Raw genomic sequence first — 14841 nt, 5'->3', positions numbered from 1 at the left:
TAGGAAGCAATCAATTTACTTAACATTGAAACAAACAGGGAGGGAGTCTGGTTCCAATCTGAAGTGGTTCCATGCAATTTATTCACTCCTTCACTCCCTCTTTCTCCTACCAACTTATACAAATGTTTCTGAAAATTCCCTGTCTGCAAACCTAGGCGGGAGGGGTAGAGAGGGGAGGGAGGAGCCCTACAGAGACCGAGGGAGGGGACAAACACTTGGTCATTGGAATTCTAAGCTGTGGCTTCTAGGCACTGAAAAGTACGTTTCACTGACTGATGAGAATAAACATTCAAATTGGTGCTCAGGAAAGGTTCCTGGTCCTAGTAGTTGAGTAAGAAGCCCGCTCTCATTGGAAGATGCTCTCCCAACAGCCCAGGCACTGCAGCCCGTGTCCAGAGTTGGCCCCGCGTCAGCGACAGGCCCCTTGCTGGCCTCAGCATTTCCTTTGTCCCTCGGGCTGGTCCTCAGGTTCTGACAAGTGTATGAATTTTCCCTAAATTTTCATGAAGCACAAAAGCTTCTTTTGTGCTGTGGAATTTTGTGGAGGATTTGGTTTCTTGCCCATGGCTTGTGTCCCATCACTCACACTCACCTCCTGGGCTGGTCAAAGGGTAGGGGACTCGCCACCATACCCCCACCCTCACCGCCCCCTGCAAGGAGGCTATGGGCCAGGGGATGTAGGGAAATGCCCTGGGGCTAAACTCAAGAGACCTGTGAGTAATCACCTGTCCTGCCACCTGCTGCCCCATTCTCACTGCTCTGGGGGAAAAGCAAGGGGAAGAAATTGGTCCAGACTGGGGTTTCTCAACCTCGGCGTTACTGACATCTTGGGAGAGATGGTCCTTTGCTGGGGATGGGGCTCGGGGGGATACCTGGGCACTGTGTGGGGGACGTTTAGCACCATCCCTGTCTCCACCCAGCAGCAGCCAGCAGCATCCCTTCCAGTTGTGACAACCCCAAAGATCCCCAAACATTGATAAATGCCCCCCAGGTGGGAGGGGAATTTCCCCAGGAGAACCACCGGTCCGAACCAGCGCCGTCTAATCCAGAAACCATCCAGGGCCCCTGAGCAAGTGAAACGTGGTTTGTCCAAACCGGCACGTGCTGTGGGCATGAACTGTATCCTGGATTTCAAATGTTTACATGGAAAACAAAAAAATGTAAACCAATTCAGGAATATTTTTACATTATTATGTTACATTTCTACTGGTTACAGTAATAGGATTCTTAATCCATTGAGTTATATAAAATAAAATGTAAGAATTGATTTTACCTCTCTTTTTTTTCTTTTGCTTTGAATAACGTGGCCTCTTAACACGTTGAAATAACATATGTGGCTCAGCTGGTGGGGCATTAGATTTCCACTGCTCAGCACAGGTCCAGACGCTGCCCGCTAAGGTCCTCCCTGAGCAGGTCCAGATTCCCTGGGAGTGAGTCACTGCCGCACCAGCAAAGCAAGCGTTCATCAGGACTCTCTGCCCTTGCGATGGATCTGACAGCTGAGGTGTGACAGAGCGGACACAGAATCGTCCGAAAATCTCCGATCCTCGCGCCCAGGTTTCTTCTCAGTGAGAAACTCAGCAGAGTCTGCAGTGCCACCATTTAGAGGCGACGCCCAGCAACATCCCGCAAAGGAAGCAGCCCCCGCTGTCAACACCCTCCTCTGGTCTGATGGAAGCGACGCCCAGCAACATCCCGCAAAGGAAGCAGCCCCAGCTGTCAACACCCTCCTCTGGTCTGATGGAAGCGACGCCCAGCAACATCCCGCAAAGGAAGCGGCCCCAGCTGTCAACACCCTCCTCTGGTCTGATGGAAGCGACAGGCCCTGGACACCCCACGCAGGAGCCCGGGAAACTTTCCACTCCTACCGACCTGTAAGAGAACCTGGGGGTGCACCGTCCCCTGCAGCCAGGAGAGCCAGGGGTTAGAGGAGCTGGTGGAGCGTGTCGTGAGGCATGTCCCACCTCCATCACCTCCCTCCATTCCCGCAACAGTCATGGTAGCTGGACGCTAGGCTGTCTCCATTTTATTTATATGTGGCCAATAGGAATTTTGCTCTGGAAACTCAGGTCATTTCTATTAAATCAAAGTAATGCAATCCTTAACACAACATTGTAAAGAAATGATTAATATACTCCAATTTAAAAAACCCTAAAAAATATAATTGTCATATGATCTAGCAATTCCACTTCTGGGTGTGTATCTGGAAATAAACAAAAATACTAACTCAAAAAGATACATGCATCTCAGTGTTCATAGTAGCACTATTTACAATAGCGAAGACATGGAAACAACCCTAGTATCCATCAACAGATGATTAGATTAAGAAGATATGGTGTGTGTATATATATATATACACAATGGAATATTTCTCAACCCTAACAACTGCCATTTACAGCAATGTGGGTGTACCTAGGGAATACTACACTTACTGTTATGTCAGACAGAGAAAGACAAATACTATGATATCATTTATATGTGGAACTTAAACAATAATGCAAATGAATGTATGTACAAAACAGAAGCAGACTCGCAGACATATATAACAAACTTGTGGATACCAAAGGGGAGGGACAAATTATGAGCATGGGATTAGCAGATACAAAAGACAGTACATAAAACACAGACGCAACAACGATCTTTACTGCAGACCACAGGGAATTATATCCCATATTTTTATAATAATCTATAATGGGATGGGATCTGCAAAAATACTGAGTCCCTATTCTGTAAGTGGAAAACTAACACAATATTACAAGTCAAATTAAAAATTAAATTCAAATAAAAATTTTAAAAATATAGCAAAGAAAAAAAAAAGACTCAATTCAAACAAAAAAAGATGCCTTTTTTTTTCCCTCTCTCACTTCTCACCCCAATTGCTTCAGTTGTTCAAAACGTAAAGGCCCCAGAGTCGTGCGCGGAGAACACTCAGGCTGGCCCCTCTGATTTTCTGTCCACATGGTTATCTCTATGGGCCGTTGCCTTGGGCCGCTTGGTGCCTTGCAGGGGTCTGCGTGCGGCGTGTAGGGATGACAGTCCAAGGTGTGACCCCTTCCTGTGAGCTGGCAGTGTGAAGGCAGCAGGACCGCGGTTCTCGGGACTCCTTCTGGCAGCCCTGCCCCCGGCTCTTCTCCGGCCCCAGTAAAGCTCTCCGTCTGCTCCGCAGCTTTCCCTCTCACTGAAAAAACAAAACAAAAAGCACCGTCCTTAGCCACCCCCCACCCCGACCTCCTCTGCACACACACCCCCTTCCTCTACCAGCAAGCATTATCTTTTATCCTAAGTGACTTCAAGCACCCAAAACAAAATTCAGAACAGTGGGTTTCCATTCAGGCAAACTCTGCTTTCCATCCGGCACCACAAACCTCCAGAGTGATAAGGAGCTCAAACACTTGACCTGGGAAGGAAGACCCAAAAAAAATGACAACACGCAATTTAAGATCTCTATAAATTATGCTGTTTCCGCAAGTGGAGAAAGCAAGACCATGTGCGGTCAAGATAATTGTTCAGTATCACGTTTCTGGAAAGTGTCAGAGGAGGAGCCCAACCCAGGACCCCTGACTCCCCCTACATAGATCACTGTCGCTCCCCCTCTCCACACCCCGGGCCCAGACCCCCAAGATCCAGGGCCTGGAAGGAGAGCTGACGGCCGAGGGAGGGGGCAGCCGGGCCGAGGGGCCCTGGGCTCTATTCCTGGAAGTGTCTTCCTCTTGGGAAACTCTTACTGTTATGCAGCTGCCAGGCCCCAACCGACCCAATTAGAACTCACTTCCCTGTTCACTTAGTGTTGCTGGAACCTGCTGGAATGTTTAAATAGGACCTTGTTGGAAGCTGAGGTTCACATATCTGATTTACAAAATACTTTTCTCACTCAGCTTTCTACAGAAATTGTTTTTTTTTTTTTTAAAGGGAAGTAATCAGTAAAATCCATAGGTGCCGCAGGAGTTCTGCAAATCTGTGATTCCAAGAGCAGTTTTCTTGGCGAGGTGCGGGCTGGGGGGTGGTAGGCGGAATGGTTCATGCAGAAATCCGGTTGAGAGGAGGTGTGGAATCGTGGAGCTGTTTTATCAAATGTAGTCGGTTATCACCAGGGTGATTGAGCAGCTGACCAAAGTACTCCATCATAAAACTATAAAATCGATCTTCAGATTGGGTATTTGCCATTGGAGCAGGCCCAGATCATGGACCAGGTAGGAATCCTTGCTGAGACGTCTGCTTCTCCAGGCTGTGAAGTCTGTGAGAGCAGCGGAAACAGAGCTGCAGCCAACGTCCCCACACGGAACCCAGAGCACAGATCCTAACATGACTCCCACACCCGTGTGCAGCAGGGAGGGCCTTCCGTTGACAGCACAGGGGGAAAGTACCAGCCCGCTGAAAACCCTTACAGAACGCTACGCAGTTACCCGCAGAACTGAAAGGATTTATCTATAAAAACACAGCGTAGTAAGACATGGGATATAGCACAGGGAACTATCTTCCACATTCTGTGATTAAGCCATAATGGAAAAGGGTATTTTAAGAAAGAATGACACATCAAATGGTAAACTGCTTGTGATTCAGAAAGACTTTGTTTTTTGCTTCTTACGTCTTTTGATTCCTTATTATATACATGTTAGCTTTTTAAAAAGTTCAGTTCAGTTCAGTTCAGTCGCTCAGTCGTGTCCGACTCTCTGCGACCCCATGAATTGCAGCACGCCAGGCCTCTCTGTCCATCACCAACTCCCGGAGTCTACCCAAACCCATGTTCATCGAGTCGGTGATGCCATCCAACCATCTCATCCTCTGTCGTCCCCTTCTCCTCCCACCCCCAATCCTACCCAGCATTAGGGTCTTTTCCAATGAGTCAACCCTTCGCATGAGGTGCCCAAAGTATTGGAGCTTCAGCTTCAACATCAGACCTTCCAATGAACACCCAGGATTGATCTCTTTTAGGATGGATTGATTGGATCTCCTTGCAGTCCAAGGGACTCTCAAGAGTCTTCTCCAACACCACAGTTCAAAAGCATCAATTCTGCGGCGCTCAGCTTTCTTCACCGTCCAACTCTCACATCCATACATGACCACTGGAAAAACCATAGCCTTGACTAGATGGACTTTTGTTGGCAAAGTAATGTCTCTGCTTTTAAACATGCTATCTAGGTTGGCCATGACCTTCCTTCCAAGGAGTAAGCATCTTTTAATTTCATGGCTGCAGTCACCATCAGCAGTGATTCTGGAGCCCAAAAAAGTAAAGTCTGACACTGTTTCCACTGTTTCCCCATCTATTTCCCATGGAGTGATGGGACCAGATGCCATGATCTTAGTTTTCTGAACGTTGAGCTTTAAGCCAACTTTTTCACTCTCCTCCTTCACCTTCATCAAGAGGCTCTTTAGTTCTTCTTCACTTTCTGCCATAAGGGTGGTGTCATCCGCATATCTGAGGTTATTGATATTTCTCCCGGCAATCTTGATTCCAGCTTGTGTTTCTTCCAGCCCAGCGTTTCTCATGATGTACTCTGCATATAAGTTAAATAAGCAGGGTGACAATATACAGCCTTGACGTACTCCTTTTCCTATTTGGAACCAGTCTGTTGTTCCATGTCCAGTTCTAACTGTTGCTTCCTGACCTGCGTACAGGTTTCTCAAGAGACAGGTCAGATGGTCTGGTATTCCCATCTCTTTCAGAATTTTCCACAGTTTCTTGTGATCCACACAGTCAAAGGCTTTGGCATAGTCAATAAAGCAGAAATAGATGTTTTTCTGGAACTCTCTTGCTTTTTCGATGATCCAGCGGATATTGGCAATTTGATCTCTGGTTCCTCTTCCTTTTCTAAAACCAGCTTGAACATCTGGAAGTTCACGGTTCACGTATTGCTGAAGCCTGGCTTGGAGAATTTTGAGCATTACTTTACTAGCATGTGAGATGAGTGCAATTGTGCGGTAGTTTGAGCATTCTTTGGCATTGCCTTTCTTTGGGATTGGAACAAAAACTGACCTTTTCCAGTCCTTTTAAAAAGTACATGTTATTTAAAAAAAAAAAAAAATTTAAAAAATAATGTGTGTGTTTGTGCGTGCAGCAGAAATTAGCACAACATTGTAAATCAACTGTATTTGTTCAAAAGATGTGGGAAAATCTGAAATACAGACAAATAAAAAGCAAGTATAGCTTCTTACAAACCTGGATGCCTGTTAAAAATGTAGCAACAGAAATTGAGCTACACAAAGTTGAAGAAAAAAGCCAGACAAAACAGTGTATACTGAAAAGTTCCATGTCTAGAAATTTAAAAGGGGTTTCCCTGGTGGCTCAGCGATAAAGAATTCACATGCAATGGAAGAGACACGAGTTCAGTCCCTGGGTTGAGAAGATCCCTGGAGAAGGAAATGGCAACCTCATCCAGTATTCTTGCCTGGAGAATCCCATGGACAGAGGAGCCTGTTGGGCTACAGTCCATGGGGCCGTAAAGAGTCAGACACGACTTAGCGACTAAACAACAACGACCCATCTCCTTAAACAAATACCTTGATAGATAGATGATAGTTTAGACTGATAGAGGATAGATTAGGTAATTAGGATGAGATGGCTGGATGGCATCACCGACTCGATGGACATGGGTTTGGGTAAACTCCGGGAGTTGGTGATGGACAGGGAGGCCTGGCGTGCTGCGATTCACGGGGTCACAAAGAGTCGGACACGACTGAGCGACTGAACTGAACTGACAGATTAGATAGATGATGAAAGGAAAAGAAGGAAGGAAAGAAATGTCAATAAAAATGGGCAAAACTAGTTATGGAAAACAGTATGGAGGTTCCTCAAAAACTCACAAATAGAATTACCACACAGTAGAGTCACTCAGTCGTGTCCGACTCCTTGTGACCCCATGGACTGTAGCTGGCCGGCTCCTCTGTCCATGGTCTTCTCCAGACAAGAATACTGGAATGCGTTGCCATTCCCTTCTCCAGGGAATTTTCCCGACTGAGGGACCAAACCCAGGTCTCCTGCACCGCGGGCAGATTCTTTACCGTCTGAGCCATTGGTAGAATTACCACTTGACCTAGCAATTGCACCTCTGGGTAATTATCCAAAAGAATTGAAAGTAGGGTCCCTAAAAGCTATTTGCACATCGATGTTCATAACAGCTTTATTCACAATTGCCAAGAGGCAGAAACCACCCGAGTATCCATCAGTAGATGACCGGGTAAACGAAAGGGTTATCAACACAGTGGAATACCCGTGAGCCTGCAAAAGAGAAGATCCTGACACAGGCTACACTTCGGAGGGGCTGTAAGGACACCATGCCCAGTGACATAAGCTGGTCACAAAGGGACAAACGCTGCTTGACTCCACTTAGAAGAGGTCCCCAGCGTTGGCAGGTTCATAGACACAGATGGGCGGGCTCCAGAGGCTGGGGAGGGCGATGCGGACAAGCTCCGGTTTTACAGGATGAAGAGAGGTCTGTGGATGGAGAGTGTGAGGCGGAACAGTTTGAACGCACTTCATGCCACTAAGCTGGACACTGAGTGACTATGACAGATTTTGTTTTACGCCTTTCGCCAAAATTAAAAACTATTTTTTTAAAAAAGGGAAAAAACAGGCAGCACTAAACTATGATGCGAGACCAGGGCTGGTTCGGGAGAAGGGGGGCTGTTGGCTGAGCAAGGCCTGGTCCCTAGTGTAAGGGTTGGTTGCAGGAGTGTTTTCCAGTTGTGAACCATTAGTGAATTATACATTTAGGCTTTGGGCATTTTTCTGCATGCATTTTTTATAATTTTTTAAAAATATTGTAAAATGCTTTCAGCCAGTTCCTCCTCCCCTGCCCCCATATATACTTAAAAGTTAAAGGAAATTATTCGAGGAACAATGAAAACCCAATTCTACAGGAAAGGCCACAAGGATGGAAGGTAATCTAAAGTCTGCAGTAACATACGAGACTATTCACTTTTGCCCATATCTTGTTGCCTAACGACTTCTGGAGCTCCCAAGTTCAGGAAGCAAGTCATCTTTGTTTTTTCATTGCCACTTCTGTTAGCGAGGAGAACACCCCCTCAAATATCAGATTTTTAGAAAACTTTGTCCCAGGGTCCCTTCCCCCAATGGCTGCTCAGCACAAGTCAGGCTGAGTCAAGCAGGCAGAGCGAGAAAGGCCTGGGTGTGCAGAGAGCCTGGGGCGAGCGTGTGGGGATTTAGGGAATCCCAGGTGCACCCTGACCACAGCTCACTCATTAACCAGGCGCTCCAAGGCCCCTCTCGGCCTGGCAGACTGGGAGCTTTGGCTTGATTCCCAGTTCGCGCCCGCCCCCAAGTCCCCTTTTCTGCTCCCAGCCAAGACCTCTCTCCACAGGGATCCAGACCATAAGCCCAGGGCTCTGTCAGGTTCTATTGGGGGGCGGGCTGAATCCCTAGGCAGGGCAGATGCCCCCTCAGCCCCTGCTTTCCCCAAAGCCTGCTCCCCACGCCCCCACAGGCTCCGGCTGTGATGGGAACCAGCTGCTCCAGAAGACAAGGTCTTAGCTCTCTTCCCCTCCAAAGCTTCTTTTTCTACCTCTACGCCAGTTCCTTCCCTTACATGACCACAAGCCCAGGTGAGGCTCAGGGCTTGAAGAAGCCAAGTCTACATCTCATTTCCTTTGGGTCCTTTTAATTCAGACTTTTAAAAAGATAATCCTACTTGTGTCTTACCAATTGGCATCTAAGCATTGAACTTCTATAATGACACTCACAACATCTTCACCCCCCAGGGAGGACCCGGATGGAGGCTGGAAGAAGTAAAATGCTTCTGATCCCAGCAAGCAGCAAAGCCAAGAAGATGCAAGTCCCGCCTGGAAGGTGCGGGCCTGTCATCTCAGGTGTGCTGGAGCCTCACTCACACCCTGAGGGGTCTCGGTCCTGCTGTGGGCATTTCAGCCAGTTCCCCAGCGGCCAGGACGTTCAGACCCAGGCGGCTTCCCCAGCCACTGTGAGAACACTCACAGTGAAGCAAGGAATGCCGGGAATCCCAACAACTGTTAGAGGTATTCTTTAAATGGTCACCCTCTTGTGTTTTAAATACCACGCATAAGCCCAGGGCCCTCTGTTTACCTTTGATGTTACCCAAAAAAAACCCAGGGAGCTCACATAAAACCCTGCAGCGCAGCAGGGGCCGGGCTTTGGGAAGACACTCCTGTCTTCAGAGTTGGAACTGGCCTTGCAGGAAATGTTAAGGAAGAGGGACTGCACAGATCATCTCAAACAGTCTCGTGACAGCATCCTCACGCCAGAGCGGCGGGAAGGGAGGGTTCAGGGGAAGTGTGGCTGTAGAACAAACCCAGTCTTGGAGTGCAGAATACACATGTTCAAGCAGACCCAGCGCCGTTTCCAGGAGGAGGGAGCCCTCAGAGCATAACCCTCTGCCTGTCGGGCTCTTAGAAGCCAGGGCAGGGCCTGCTGAGTCTGTCTGGCCTGCCTGGGGCGCACCTAAGGACCTTTAGAAAGACACCCGGCTCCTCTGAGGCTGAGTCAGCACCATCAGGCATCAAAGAAGAACACGGCCCAAATTTCAGGTTGGTTCTGTCAAAAGAAAGGAACCTTTTTTGTTTTAGTTTTTTTCAGAATTTGCTCAAGATTTTCAGAAAGGAGGAACAAGTCCATTTTTTTTTTTTTCAGTTGAGTGGGAAAAGATGAGTCTCCTAACAATGAGTTTCTGCAACTAGAGATTCAAATAAAAATTCAAAATGAAAATAAATTTTAAAAAATGTTTATTTTCCATTTCTACAAAGAGTGACCATACCAGAAGTGGTGAGGTGCTTGAACCCCACATGAAAACTGGACTTTCCTGAGGGCTCAGACAGTGAAGATGTGTGTTGGATTCCTGGGTCGGGAAGATCTCTTGGAAAAGGAAATGGCAACCCGCTCTAGTATTCCTGCCTGGAGAATCCCATGGACAAAGGAGACTGGTGGGCTACAGTCCATGGGATTGCAAAGAGCCAGGCATGACTGAGCTACTTTTACTTTCACTTTACGTGAAAACCTGATAATTTCAAATAAGGCTTATAATTTCGAATTTCAACCCCTCCTCCTCCACTTTCCGGTCTCCGTCCCCGCTCCCCAGGGCAGAAGAGAGCAATGGTTTGCTCCCACCAAACAGTGGTTTCAGTTTCCTGGGAATTAGCACATTAACCTCTGTGACCACCACCCCTAATTTAAGGAAAGCTAAAGGTGGCTAGCTCCAAACTTTGCTTCATAGTGAAGTGAGTCTTTTTTCCCCTAAGGAGCTTCACTCTATAAAACCTTGAAACTCATGAAAACTCATTTTTGCATCGTTCCCTGCTGAGCAGCAAAGCTCAAGTACAATGCTTTGCTTTTGCCAGATTTGGGGCTTATTGCAGGAAAACAGAGTTCTTTCCCCTTTTAGCTTCTTTCCATCACCTCTGGAGACAAGCTTTCCAGCTACCAAAACAAAATGTTTCCCAGTTTCTCCTCCCACACTTGTGAACTTTGTTCCTTGATTAGGTACCAGACTCCCCTGGAGACAGAACTGGACAATGTTCAACCAATTGCTCCAGGCTCTTCAAACCTGAGCTCGAGAGATGTTGTTTCACGTGGTGTGTGGGTCCTCCCTGCCACGCCTTTCAGCGTTTGAGTCGGTTTTGGGGGCTCCAGCAGGGGAGTCCCCTCCCCAGAAGGCAGGCGAAGGAAGCGGCTTTGGGTGCACAGAGGACTCTAGGCCCAGCAAGGAGCTGAGAGCGAGTAGGTGGATGGCACGGCTGTAGGACAGGCTGCTCCAAGCTCCTAAGCTAGAAAATTCCAGTTATTCCACAGATGGCAGGGAAACACTGGACCACTTCCCCTCTCCACGACCCAAGCCAGACCCACCAGGCCTGCTTGGCTTTTAACATTCCCCCCAGCCCCTCCCATGAGCAAGGCCTGGTCCTTGGCGCTGGGGGAAGAGAAAGAGCCCGCTTACTTGGAAGGAATCTCGCTGTGGACCCTCCCCGAAGGCCTGGGGCTGCTGTTGCCAAGGGAGCTGGGGAGCCTATAGAGGGCAGCATGTGCTAACAGATGACTAGAGGCGGCTTCTCTTCCAAGGGCAGGGCGTCTCAGAGAGCACGCGCTGGGGTTCCCGCGTCAGCAGAAAAACAAGTCAGAGAGACACGAGGGAGGGCTGGGCTGGGAGACAGAGCAACGTCCCTCCAAGCCAGGCCATGCCTGGGAGACGCTGCTCAGGGAAGAGCCAGGCGGCGTGTCCTGGCAGAGGCTGGGCATATAAACCTGGGGACGCAGGCCCCTGAGCAGAGCGACACCTCCCACCCCAAGAGTCCACGTCTCATGGGCTCCTCGGCCTCTCCCGGCCCCAGTTCAGTGCCCGGACCTCGAGCAGAGAGGGCGGAGGGGCAGCTTATGGCACCGTGTATTCCAGCGTGCCCCAGTCTTCTGGACCGAGAGGACAAGGGAGAGCGCCCTGAGGCTGGCAGACGCTGGGGGCCCAGCTGGGTCTGAGAAGGGAAGTCCGACCCCACCAAGTGGGATCTATGAGGTAGCCCAGTTCCGAGGGCAGCCCCGGGCTCCGAGCTGATGGGTGTCAGCCTCGCAGCTCACAGCCCAGAGTGGGAGGGCCGGGGCATCCTTCCACGGACCACGGACGGATGGGAGCTGACGCTCAGGGGTTCCCCGCAAGAGGAGCTCTGCACTCAAAGAGCTCCCAGCACCCCTCCTTCTGACCCCCGGGGCGCCCTGCCCAAGGGGAGAGCCTGGCATGCTGACAAGCAGAACCCGGAAACGCAGCTCAGCCCTCACCTCCACCCAGCTCACCAGGGGCAGGGGCCGCGGTGTCTGTGCTACCCAGGGACCATCTCTTCCCACGAGCCCCTGGCACAGCCCCATCCAGGAGGCCGCGGGCCTGGGAGACACGGACAGGTTCTGCCCGAACAGGCCAGGGAGTGTCCGATTGCGGGTGACAGGGGACCCAAGCCCCCAGCCCGAGGTCTCAGACCCCACACAGGCCCCAGGGCCCCACTCCCTCCTCCATCCCCCCACCTCCCATTTCCTCTCCTCCCGGAGGTCCAGCCAGTCCCTGCAGGGCACCGCGCTGTGGTTCAGCTTGCGGCTGTGCCTGCCACTTCTTCACGGAGCGATTACTGCTTTTCGAGCACCGTTCACATGTCTTTTTCCAAATCATGTGCACTGAAAACCGGGCACAGGTCCTGAGCCGGCAGCACAACAAGAATCAGGTGCCAGGACCCCGAGCACCCCCAGCTCTGGACACCCTGTCGGGGTTGGCTTCTGGGCCCGCATCCCCCCTGCTCCTTCCATCCCATGATCCAAGGGAGAGCGGCTGTGGGCCTCTAAACTGGGGACGGGCTAATTATAGAAGTGACACCGTCGAGAATAGGACACACTTGGAACTGAATGGGAACCTCACGCTGTCGGGAGGGTTTCCAACTTCCAACAGCGCCAGGCGAGGTATTCAGACTAAGTTTCCCACTGAGAGCAATTTGCAAGCTGGACAATATAGAAAAGGACTCCAAGTCTTTCTGCTGTAATTTTTAAATATTGAGAAGTAAAGAATGCTGGCTTTTGATGAAGGACTGGGGTGCATTCCTCTCTGATCACCTCGGCATCAGAAACAAGGTTAGACAGTAACTATGCAGCCTTTAAAAAGGAGATGCCAGCACCTGTGACAACATGGATGGGCCTGGAGCCCCCCATGCTGTGAGGAATAAGCTGGACATAGAGAAGCACTGTATGAGGTTGCTTGTAGGTGGCATCTATGATAGTCTGATGCACAGAAGCGGCAAGTAGACAGTGGCTGCTGGCGAGGAGGGGAGAGAGAAACGGCATAGTGTGGGTCACAGGGCTTCTGTTATGCAAGATGAGTATGTTACAGAGAGAAACTAGAGATTTGTCATACAGCGTGGTGACTGTTGCTAACAATACTGTACTGAATGCTTGAGAGTTGCAAAAGACGACTGAGCTAAAAGGAAATCATCTCACCACACACACGATGGTAGCTATGTGTAGGCGAGGGATGTGTCAATCAGTTTGGGAACTTTTCCGTGTCTATGTGTATATTATCTTCTGCTCAGATGTTCAGTCATGTCTGACTCTTTGCTACCCCATGGACTGCAGCCTGCCAGGCTCCTCTGTCCATGGGATTACCCAGGCAAGAACACCAGAATGGCGTGCCATTTCCTCCTCCAGGGGATCTTCCCGACCCAGGGTCTGAACCCTCATCTCTTACATCTCCCGCATTGGTGGGTAGATTCTTTACCACTAGCCCCACTTGGGAAGTCCCACAGCGTCTACGTATATCAAAACATCAGGCTGGATACCTTAATTGGATATGATTTTTCCATGTCAAAGATATTCAAAAAAAGAGAATTTTAAATTTGGAAAGCAGAAAACATAGTGAGGCGAGAATGACAGGGGACACAGGAAGGAAGCAGGAGCGGACACCACGTGAGGACAACAGAGAGGGCGCCCCACGGCCCTGGGAAGGGACCCAGGGACCAGGTTTTCAGGCTGATGGTGACTTCGCCCAGAGGGGTGTTTTCACTTCTTGAAAATCTTTAGGTGGAGGAAATACACCCATCAGTCTTTGCTGAATACAGCTGGCTGGGAAGGGCAAGGTTGAGTGAAAAATAGGCCTTGAAACCAAACCTCGAGCCTAGTACTTTGTTATGTAACTCAGCGGAAGCCTAGCATCTCTTCTGGTCGGAGGCTCTCCAAACATTTGGGGAATGCGGCCTTTGGAGAGATGTTTGTGGAGGTTACCCTGGACACTCAGCGAGGGCTGTGACCCAGCCCTGACCACGGGGCCGGGGGAGGGGAGCAGATCTCCGCCAGGCTCCGCGTTCAGTGTCCAGAGTCATGCCTCTCAGACCCACCTGCCTGCTGCCTTGCTCCAATGCCAAGGATACTTCTGGAGCGTGGTTTCTTCCTTGGGAAAACAGAAACGAATAACATGATAACAGTAACACATTTACTTCCATGGAGTTTTGAGTGACTCTGTGGAACTGAACCATTTCTTTATGCATAAATCACATGTTGGTTCATGCCCACAGGAGTTGGATGGACTTGCTATGTTTTCTGAGCGTCACGTACCTGTAAAACTACCCCGAATAAGATAGGATGGTAGAGCACAAAATGCTCAGAAGAGATTTCTTCAAAGTACGTGCGTGCTCAGTCGCTTCAGCCATTTCCAGCTCTTTGTGACCCTGTGGACTGTAGCCCGCCAGCCTCCTCTGTCCATGGGATTCTCCAGGCAAGAATACTGGAGTGGGTTGCCATTTCCTTCTCCAGGGGATCCTCCTGACACGGGGATCAAACCCACATCTCCAGCCATTGACAGGCAGGTTCTTCACCACTGAGCCACCTGGGAAGCCCCTTCTTGAATGCTTTCCAAATAGTTTTGTGTGAATGTTTCACATCTCTTCCCAATACACGCAACACTGAAATACTCAACTGAAACAATATTTAATCTCACTCTGTGCAATACATACCATCTGGTATTTTCTACGCTCTTTCATTTGTTAAAATACTAGACATAGCTCACTCACTATAGGCTATACAGACGGAGGCTATACAGCTCCCAGTTTGCGAAACATTGGCTGGAGGCTTCCAAAAGGAAGAGAGACTGAACACACATGTTTCACCTTTCCCTTCAGAGACCCTGTTAAAATGGTAATAAAGGACCAAAATGCCGTAAACCCACAAGGACAAAGGACACAGGAGGCGGCATCAACAGATGGGAGACTTTGACAAGTTTTTAGAAGACAGATCAGCAGGTTTCCATCACAGTAAATGACGGAAGAACCCATAGTCACTTGACAATCTTGGTTGTCCACCAATGGTGGTGGTTTTGTCACAAGTCGTGTCCGACTCTTGCA

At 49.3% G+C, this 14841-nt stretch overlaps 1 long non-coding RNA gene across 1 annotated transcript; it reads right to left on the bottom strand.

The window, feature by feature from the left end:
* Positions 1 to 3704, bottom strand: LOC145516322 (uncharacterized). Its single transcript, XR_014061299.1, has 4 exons — positions 3366 to 3704; positions 2872 to 3178; positions 1274 to 1902; positions 1 to 1124 (listed from the first exon to the last, which is right to left on the bottom strand). It is a non-coding gene; the product is annotated as an uncharacterized LOC145516322 (long non-coding RNA).
* Positions 3705 to 14841: the final 11137 nt, after the last annotated feature.

The sequence above is a fragment of the Giraffa tippelskirchi genome, chromosome 8, assembly GCF_054371585.1.
Source record: "Giraffa tippelskirchi isolate mGirTip1 chromosome 8, T2T-mGirTip1v1.2.pri, whole genome shotgun sequence".
In the NCBI taxonomy this organism is placed as follows: Eukaryota; Metazoa; Chordata; class Mammalia; order Artiodactyla; family Giraffidae; genus Giraffa; species Giraffa tippelskirchi.
Note: the sequence above shows the minus strand (reverse complement) of the source record. Positions and strands in the feature narration are given on the sequence as shown.